Source organism: Mauremys mutica, unplaced genomic scaffold, assembly GCF_020497125.1.
Source record: "Mauremys mutica isolate MM-2020 ecotype Southern unplaced genomic scaffold, ASM2049712v1 Super-Scaffold_100198, whole genome shotgun sequence".
Taxonomy (NCBI): Eukaryota; Metazoa; Chordata; order Testudines; family Geoemydidae; genus Mauremys; species Mauremys mutica.
The window spans coordinates 734107-743939 of NW_025423285.1; the positions used below are offsets into that span (position 1 = coordinate 734107).

A 9833-nucleotide genomic window follows, 5' to 3' on the forward strand; every position below is an offset into this window, starting at 1 on the left:
AGGGAAAGTTTGGAGGAGCCTAGGCAGCCTTGTGAGCTGATGGCTTTGTCTAATCAGCAGTTTGGGAAGACAGGGATAGTGGAAAATGAGTGTCCATATCCCTTACCTGTTTCCTGTGTGGAGAAAAGTGACAGTGGAGGGAATGTGCCTGTGTCTGTCAGGAGTATTGACTTGCCTATGAAGGAAGCTACCCCAGTCTCCAAGCAGTTGTCTGTGAACAGCCCTGTGTGCTGGGACAAGGGAAGTGAAATCCCAAGCTGTGTGTCTGGTGAAGGAGAATGTGTCTCCGGCTCTTCTGTGTCTGTGGAGCAGACAGAAGGTGCCTGTCAGCCTGTGATGGTTGAGGGTGATTCAGTTGTCTCGGAGTTGGTTGTAAATACAGCTAAAGGCCAGGAAGGGAATGGTCCTGAGTTTGTGTCTGCTGGGGAAAATGGCACTGTGACTAGGTTGCATCCAGTTAGTGTCTTAGCAAAATCCCAGAGAACAGACAATTCTGGTGCTTGTAGTTTGCCAGTTGCTAATGTGTGGTTGGAAAAGGGTGTAGCAACTCTGTCTGATCAGGGTGATACCCTAGCCAGGGCACAAGGAGAGCATGAAGGTGATTTAATGGTGTTACCTACTGATGGTTTGACAACTTGTAGCAAGAAGGAAAAGATTCCTGAACTTGTTCATGGCCAAGGGAAGGAGACTGCTTTTGACCTGTTATCTAGAAAGTCTGTAGGTGTGCCTAAAAGGGGATTGTGTAGAAATCCGCCTGTTGGGCCTGAAGTGATTCTAAATGTAAGTGAGACCCAGAAAGCATCTGTGGTTGCTCAGGGAAGTGTTCCTTTAGAGCAAGCCCTAGGTGGAGAGGGGAAGGGCAGAATTTCTGAGAGGGGTGAATTGCTGCTTAGAGAAGCTCCTAGGGAAGGGAATCCTCATGGTAGCCTGTGCAAGCAGTTTACTGCAACTGAAGGGTGTAAAAGTGATTTAATCAAGAAAGTTTCAGTTCCTAACAGCCAGAAATTTTCTGTTGTGAATGGATCCACTGACTTTCCTTTTGAGAGATCCAGTGTGGGCAGCTTTGAAAAGGTCTCAGGTGGAGTAGAAGCTGTTAAGGAAGTTGAGCAGCTCTATAACCACGAGGCTGTGTGTGGCCAGCTTGTTGGGGAGACAATGGTGTTGGGACAGGAATGTCTCCATGCTGAATCGGTAAGTGAGCAGTCTGTGCTTCAGGATCTGAGGATAGATTCAGTTACTGGTGTTTCAAAGCAGAACAGTTTTATGGCTGAATGCTTGAGGAAGCAGGGGAGAGCAAGCCAGCTCTCACCCTCAGACTCTTTGGATTTGTGTGGTATCTCTGTAAGACAAAGTCCAGCCCTGGAATCCATAGCAGCTAAGAAGTTAAAAGCTAGTGTCTGTGTTAATGCGAATTACTTGGCTGGCAGGGAGAAGAAAGAATTGCTAATAGCTGTTAGCACAGAGGGCCCACCCCATCAGCCAGTGAATTCTGTTAAGCAAGAGAAGTCAGGGTTTAATCCTGCAGGACAAGAAGGAAAGAGAAGACTGAATTTTGCAAAGGGAAGCCACAGGTTAACCCTAAAAGGCCCAAACTCCAATGGTATTGAGCCAAGGGTGGGGCATGACAAACATAATTGCAAATGGACACTTGCAATGAATTTGTTGTTATTGCTAATGCTAAATTTTGTAACTAATGTGTTGCTATTGCCAAGAACTGTAACAATGTACAATGTGCCTAATCTTTTGGAAAGTCCCTTAAACATGTTGAAAGAAATACATGAAAACACACTTTATGTTAAAGGGTCTTGCTATACTGATGTTTCACAGTTAATGCCTGTAAACAGTGTTGGAACTTTTCACAGGGGAAAATACATTCCAGACCTGATGTGCTGTATGAAAGGGGAAACTGAGGCACACTACCATATTGCTTTCATGGCTAAATGCCAAGAGTCCTGTACTATGAACAACATCAATATCTACATTGGTTTAATGTTAATTGGGTTCAAAACATTGGCCAAAGCTGGTATGGATAAAGTAGCTGTTTTCTTTAGCTCTTGGCAAGATCACATGAAACATACAGGAACCATGCTGCAAAAGCTAACCAAGTTATACCTTGAGTTTGTAAAGAGATTCATTCATGTTATTGAACATGACTTTGATAAACCATTTCGGTTATACACTGGTACGGCCTCTAGCCCAACACTAGCTGCAGTGAGACAGACCCAAGGAAAGGGGGCTCTTGGGATGCAGTCAGCGATGTTTTGTCATCCCTTCCTGCATCAATTTTGCATTGGGGGTGTGACGTTATTGATATAAATGGGGACCATATAGAACATGGGTTGCAACCAAGGTCCTGTAGTGGCACCAAACCTTAGGTAAAGGGGGTCATCTAAGGTGTCTAAGACCAGGTTAGGGGTTGCTGGTTATGATTATGCTGTCTGTATGTCTGTGTATCATTTTGTAGTTGAAGTTATAAGTATTGGCTCTGTACTGTCTGTATTTTGCTCTGCCTCTGGGAAGTGTCCCAGACAAGCTGATGTCAGCCCTGCAAAGCTGGCTTGATGGCCCATCAAGGGCCATCAGCTACACAATTGACCCATGGAGAGAAGGCAGACACGCCTTGTGACTCAGCAAAGTATGCAGAAACTTGTCCATGTGACTGCAAACTCCATTTTTGCTGTAAGTTTCCACCGTGAGGACAAAGGGATTCTTACACCTGGAAAAGTCTATATAAGGCTGATGCATCATCTCCATCTTGTCTTCAATCCTGCTTCTGACCTCTGGAAGGACTTTGCTACAAACTGAAGCTCTGCACGAAGGACTGTTGACCCATCCCAGCGGGGGATGTTCCAGAGACTTAATCTGAACCTGCAGTTTACTCCAGCACTGCTGCAAGCCTGAACAAAGAATTTTGCCATTACTGTATGTAATTGATTCCATTTAACCAATTCTACCTCTCTTCTCTACCTTTTTCCCTTTGTAAATAAACCTTTAGATTTTAGATTCTAAAGGATTGGCAACAGCGTGATTTGTGGGTAAGATCTGATGTGTATATTGACCTGGGTCTGGGGCTTGGTCCTTTGGGATCGAGGGAACCGTTTTCTTTTATTGGGGTATTGGTTTTCATAACCATTCATCCCCAGGACGAGTGCACTGGTGGTGATGCTGGGAGACTGGAGTGTCTAAGGAAATTGCTTGTGTGACTTGTGGTTAGCCAGTGGGGTGAGACCAAAGTCCTTTTTGTCTGGCTGGTTTGGTTGGCCTTAGAGGTGGAAAAACCCCAGCCTAGGGCTGTGAGTGCCCTGTTTGAGCAATTGGTCCTGATTTGGCACTCTCAGTTGGGTCCCGCCAGAACCGCTCCGTCACAGGGGGTCTGGCTGTGGGCGGTGGGAGGATGGTGTCCAGGGAAGTCCCAAAGGTCACCCTGGGCCAGCGGAGTGTGAAGCCTCTCCCCTAGGTTGGGGTGCCGAGGATTAAGCCTTCCTCTGTGGCTTGGGCTGGGGAGCATGATCCGGCGTCGGGTCCATTTGGGTGGAGCTGGCGGCCGGCAAGAATTCGGGCCATCAGGTCAACCCTCTGTGGAAATGGGGGTGAGCCGGCAGGCCTGCGATTTTGGCTTCGCGGGCGGGCAGCTCAAGCCTGGCCTCCTATGAGCCTGGAAGGCAGCCAGCCGGGCTCACCCGTCTCCTCCCCGGGCCCAAGTTCCTTTCAGGCAGCAGGTGGAGCGAGGAGCCCAGGGAGGAGAGCCCAAGGAGGTGTCCGGAGCCTCCTCCTGCCCGGCGCCTGCGCCCGCGCCCAGCAGGGCTCTTGCCCGCTCCCGGCCCACCTGGTATTGGCCTCTGCCACCCCTAGCAGTCAGCCAAAAGACCAGAAGCCACCCTCTCCCTCCTGCACCCCGAGTGGCCAGCATGGGGCTTGAACCCATGACCTTGGCGTTATTAGCACCATGCTCTAACCAGCTGAGCTAGCCGGCCTGCTGGGTGCCCTCTCTTGCCTGACCCTTTTGGAAGGAGTCACCAGCTGGCGCGGGGAACGATGTGGCCTCTGTTATTGAATGAATGGATCAAGACAGCACTTGCCAAGGTAGGGGAATTAGCTCAAGTGGTAGAGCGCTCGCTTTGCATGCGAGAGGCAGTGGGATCAATGCCCGCATTCTCCAGCGGCAAGGCAGCCGCAGAACCTTCTCTTGCCCTTCTTTTAGAAGCCATGGACAGTTAGCCGGCTTAGCTCCTCCAGTGGCCTCCATCCCTCTCCCCACTTGGCCTCCCAAAAGGCCAGCCCTTGCGGAGCACAAAGCTCTTCCACCCCGGCCCTTCTCCCCCTTGCGCTGACTGGGAGGCTGGAGACAGCTGGGGGAAGTTAGCTCAAATGGAAGAGCATGGGAGAAGTAGTCAGACCCATACACACATTCTCCAGCCTGCTCTGCTCTGCTTTGCTCTGCTGGGCTGGGCTCTAGTGGGGGACCTGCACCTTTCTTTCTGAGCTCTCACTGGAGCACAATCCCTTTCCTCCTCCCTCCCTGCTAGTCTACGCCAAGCTCATTGGCCGGGAGGGAGAGCCACTCAAATACAGAATTACTCACATCCCAGGGGTCCATGAAGGGAATGAGGAGATGGGCGGGGTGGCACGCGATACCAGCTCAGCTGAGACCGTGAGACCTCGAAGCCTCCTGATCTCAGGCAGCATGGCAGCCGTGGAGCAGAGCAGAGCACGCAGACAGCTTGGAGACAGCCAAAGCGGGGAAGGGCTGCATTGGTCTGGAAGAGGGAGTCAGGTGGCTGTCTATCCTGGCGGAGGCAGGGTTGTTTTGCTGTATGCTGGGCCGGGGGCCAGGGAGTCTGCTAGAGTTGCTGAGCTGGGCCTGCTCCTGGCTTTGCTTGGGTTAGAGGAAAGTGGTGAAGATAGGAACGGCCCTCCTGGGTGAGACCGATGGTCCAGCTAGGCCACTATCCCGTCTTCTGACAGTAACCGATGCCAGGCGCTTCAGAGGCAATGGCCAGAGCAGGCAATCGTCAAGTGATCTATCCCTGCGTTGTCTTCTGAAGTTTGGTGCTTGTTTCAGGGGCTAACTCTCAGCCCAGACACACTCCAGGGAGGGAGCGTTGGTGTTTGTGCCGAGGAGCGTGGCTGGGACTCGGACCCCCTTCCCCAGCTCTGGGTAGCGCCCCGCCCCCATTTCAGGCTGTGTTCTGCTTAAGGCCACAGAGCCCTTGCCTTTTTTTGCCCGGTGCCTGAGAGTCAGGCCAGCTGCGGGGAATTAGCTCAAGCGGCAGAGCGCTCGCTTTGCATGCGAGAGGTAGTGGGGGGCGATGCCCGCATTCTCCGAGCCGGTCAACTAAGGGCTCCTGATGAGCGTGGTGGATGGGAGAGTCGGCCATCTGACTTTTGGCCTTGCTGCCCGTAGCGGTACGGCCGAAAAATCAAAAGCCACCCTCCCCAGGCCCACAGCCACCCAGGGGCTCCTCTGCACCATCTTGCATGAGCGGGTGGAAGTGGAGCCTGGAACTGAGCTGATGCGCTGAGGGTTATTTGCACTGTGCGCTTCACATGGAGGTGAAAACACGGGGCACAGATCTTTGAGCACAACCCTCGTCCTGAGGAATGGGTGAGTGGGGTGGGGGCTGCATAAAGAGAGACCGGCTCTCCCTTGCGGGGCTGCAGCGGCTCTTCACAGGGGCAGTCCCACTGCCCAATTGGTACCAGAGTTTTGAAAGCCTCCTTTTGTGGCCTGGCTCCCCTCTTTTTAGGGAGACTGGTGACCCCAAACTTCCCAGAAACCATCATAGTGAGGCCAACCTGAGCACAGACACCTGCTCAGCACCCCGGGGTGCAGCCCTGAACTCCGGCAATCAGTTACGCTCAGCTGCCCACCTAACAAGCATTACATGCAGGAGCCTTCATGCCCCGCGTGTTCAGGTCCCTCCCAGTGCCAGCTTTAAACTCCGCGGCTCAGTTCTAAGAGTTGGCCACACGGGGGCAGCCTGGAGCTCAGCCAACGCCGCTGGTTGCGTTTCCCGCTCCTCATGGCAGGTTCACACCCCGCAGGCAGATCTCTGAATCGGAGCTGAACCGTTCCCCAAATCCAGCGCTTTAGCAGCAGCTTTGCTAGGAAAGCACTGATGTCCCCAAGTAACGTAAGAGCCAGAGCGCTGTGTCCAGGACCTCCCATTGGGCCCCTCACCGTGGTGTCTGTCAGGCGCAAGGAGAAACCAGGGAAATGTTTTCATGGCGTTTAAGGGCAGAAGGGGCCATTATCTCAGCTAGTCTGACCCCCAAATAACACAGAATTACACCATGACACGTACTGATCCCACTGACCTTAGATAGATCAAAGCGTTTCAGCCCTCAGGAAGGAGGCTAAACTGGGTACCAGAGGCAGCGAACAAGGGGCCCCCAAGGCAATGGCAGGGAGCTGACGAGGTGAAATATGCCCAGATGATCCCAGCAGGCGACTCACCCCCATGCTGCAGAGGTGGGAGTCCCTGTTCCTCCTGCCCTTAAGAATCTCTGGTTGTAAGTGGGTCCCCCCAGTTCCCCAGATAAGAATCCTCCAAGTGGTTTCCCTGGCTTCACCTCCAGATAAGAACATTGTGTGGAGGGAGTGGGAGGAAGGTTGTCTGGCAGATATGTAAAGGGGGACTGTGTCTCCCTGTCTGGCCCAGGCTCCTGGGAGGAAGTGATCTCAGTGTGTCTGGCTGTCTCCATTCCTCCCATCCATAAGAATCCCTGGTGTGTGGGTGCACCCTAGACCATTAAGGATCTCTGGTGGGTGGGTGTCTCTCTGCCCTAGTCAGGATCTCTGGGGCAAAGAGACTTTGACTCACCCAGGCTGGGCTGCCATCACGGAACAGACCAGGTCCTTCTGTGGAGGGTTTGCGTTCCTCCAATGCCGTGATCTCAGTGTGTGTGGGTGTCCCTGTCCCTTCAACCCTTAACAATCCTTGGTGCATGGGTGCGCTGGGCCCCATTACAATCCCCTCTGTCTTACCCCCCATGAGGGATCCGGTGGATGTGGGTGTTCTCCATGCTGCTGGGGGTGTCTGGTGCCCCTGTCCCTCCTGGTTAATAGTGGGGTGTGTGGGTGTCCCCCAGCCCGTTAAGGATCCGTGTTGTGTGGATGCCCCCGTTCTTCTCATTAAGAATGGTGCAATGGAGCATATGGGTGTGTCCCCCACCCCATGAACTAGCTCCCGTGTGTGGTTCCCCTGCCCCCATCCAGGCTCTGTGGTGTGTGGGTGTCGCTGTTCCTATTTTCAAGATCTGTGTGGCAGGGGGGGCGTCCCTCCCCCCAAGTCAGAATCCCCAGCGTGTGGGTGCTCCCATCCCCCATCCAGGCTCTGCGGGGGGTGTCTGTATAAAAAGAGACTGTGTCTCACTGTATCGCCCAGGCTACGCTGCAGGGGCTACTCACAGGCGCGATCCCACTACTGATCAGCAGGGGAGTTTTGACCTGCTCCGTTTCCGACCTGGGCCGGTTCACCCCTCCTTAGGCAACCTGGGGACCCCAAGCTTCCCCGGGATCACCATATTGATGCTGAACTTAGTGCGGACACCCAATCGGCACAGCCCCCTGACCAGGCCAGAGAGAGCAGCAGGTTTCCCGTATTGTTTCCTGCTCTTGTTTTCTTGACTAGTTTCTCCTCTGCACCAACTTGCTCTTTTGCTCTGTGAGCCTGGCTAGCTTAGTTGGCAGCGCATCAGACTTTTAATCTGAGTGTCCAGGATTCAAGTCCCTGGTCAGGTGATAAACTACTCACAAACATCTTAAACTGTCTTTCTCATGTCCTCTTTGATGTTACTTTTTCTCTGCAGGATTTTCCCTTTCCTCAGAAGGACCTTTTTGTGTGTAGGTTTGAAGGGGAAACTTCTTGACAGCCCCTCTGTCCTTGCAGCCTGGAGGAATAAAGGCCTCTGGGCATAGAGCATGTTCCTTCCCTGCACACACACACACACACACACACACATACAAACACACAGAATATCCCTAAGGAATTAGAATCACCTGCTGCCTTCCCCTGTCCTGCTGGATCCCCAAATGAAGATGCTCTTCAGCCTAAACCCATGTCCCCTCTTTTCCCAGTGCCCCTCAGACCCAACCCTCAGTCCCTCCTATGCTCACTGCTCCTCACTCCCAACCAGAGCCTGCTCCTCTTCACCCTTCACCTCTCTCCCAACCCACAGCCCCCTCCTATTCCCAGTGCCCCTCAATCCCAACCCGCAGCCCCCCCTCCTCATGCTGCTCCTCAATCCCAACCCACGGCTCCCTCCTTCCCTCCAGCAGCAGGTGCTTCAGACCCCCTCAGGAAGATTTTCTTGCAAGGTTTCGTGTAGGAGTCTGCATGTGGATTTTACAGTATGTTGGTAATAGGTTGGGTCGCTTGCCGAAATGATCACTTTTGGCTGGTGTTGGATTCCCAGTCTCCATGTTACAGGGGCAGGAGAAATAAAGGGTTGTTATCCTTGTTGTGTGAATCGAGGGCAGCACAACTGTGCTTGGCAGACCCCGATTGAGGGACTCACCCTCAATTCAATAGCACTTGCTAGGCAGGGGACAGGGGTTCTAAAGCCAAGTGGGCTGGGGCCTGGGTCCCAATACTAAAATGTAGGTGTTAGACCAACGTTAGGTCAGGGTAGCTGTGGAGGGATGAGTGCGTCCCTAGACAACATAGTGAGTACGGTGCCTTCTTATTTTCCCCCTTTTCCACCCAGGATGGCAGGTGAACTCTACAGAGGCACCTCTGGGCTTGCACTGACTAAGGGCAACAGCTGTGAGTGGGGTGCAGAGAGGGGATGGGTCATGTTAAAGGACTTTTTGTTGCTGGACTTACGACCCGTAGGGAGAAGGACACTGCCCAGCTTATTTTGGGGGGGGGGTCTTTCCCTTGTGGTTTATGTTTATGTGTTGGGGCTGCTGACATGACTTCTGCTAACCCTGGGCTTACATTGCAGTGTAGACATACCCTGAGAGGGCATCTATACTGTGATAAAATCCCTGTGGCCTGGCTGGCCTGGATGATCTGATTTGGGCTCCTGGAGCTCAGACTGGAGCCCAGGCTCGGAGACCCTCACCCCTCGTGGGGTCTCGGAGGCTGGGCTGAAGCCTAAGTGTCTACACTGTAATTTTATAACCCTGCAGCACAAGCCCCACAAGGCTCAATCAACTGACCCAGGGTTTGAGAATAGTGACTTGGGTGTGTTAATGGCAGTGTAGACATAATGCTAGGCTATGTCCACACTGCAATGAAACACCCAGGGCTGTCCTGTGCCAGTGCAGGCTCCCAGGCTAGGGCCATGAGGTGGTAAATTTGCACCGTAGACATCTCAGCTCAGGCTCAATACCAGGCTCTGGACCCCACAAGGTTGGGAGGGAGTTTAGCAAGCAAAAAAGGTACAATGGCAGTGGAGTATTACCCTGGACTCATGGCATTTCTCCATTGGTCTGTCTGCTTTGGGGCAGGGACAATAACACGTCCTGCTGCTTTCGTTATTTCAAAGGGCGGTTTAGGATTTTCATTCTCACACATGGTGCATAAAGCAGGACTCAACCCTCGGTGGAAACTAAATGAGCTGCCCACAGGTTCTGGCAGCCACAATGAGCCATTTGGTGTGAGAGCCCAGACCTGCCCCTGAGGAAGGGGGTCATCTGCGAGGGGCTTAGAACACTCATCTACCAGCTCCTAACTCCCAAACTTTCAGTAACTCTGTTATCAGTGCCTGTGAGTGTTATTTAAACCATAAAAGCAGACACCCTGGTCTAGACCAAAGGTCGCTCTGGCTCCATATTTTGCCCTCTGACAGTAGCCAATACCAGGTGTCCCAACAGCCAGTCATTA

The 9833-nt window shown here is 52.7% G+C and overlaps 1 non-coding gene across 1 annotated transcript; it reads right to left on the reverse strand.

Annotated features, from left to right (window-relative positions):
• Positions 1–3900: 3900 nt before the first annotated feature.
• On the reverse strand, positions 3901–3974 carry TRNAI-AAU. The gene has a single exon. It is a non-coding gene; the product is annotated as a tRNA-Ile (tRNA).
• Positions 3975–9833: the final 5859 nt, after the last annotated feature.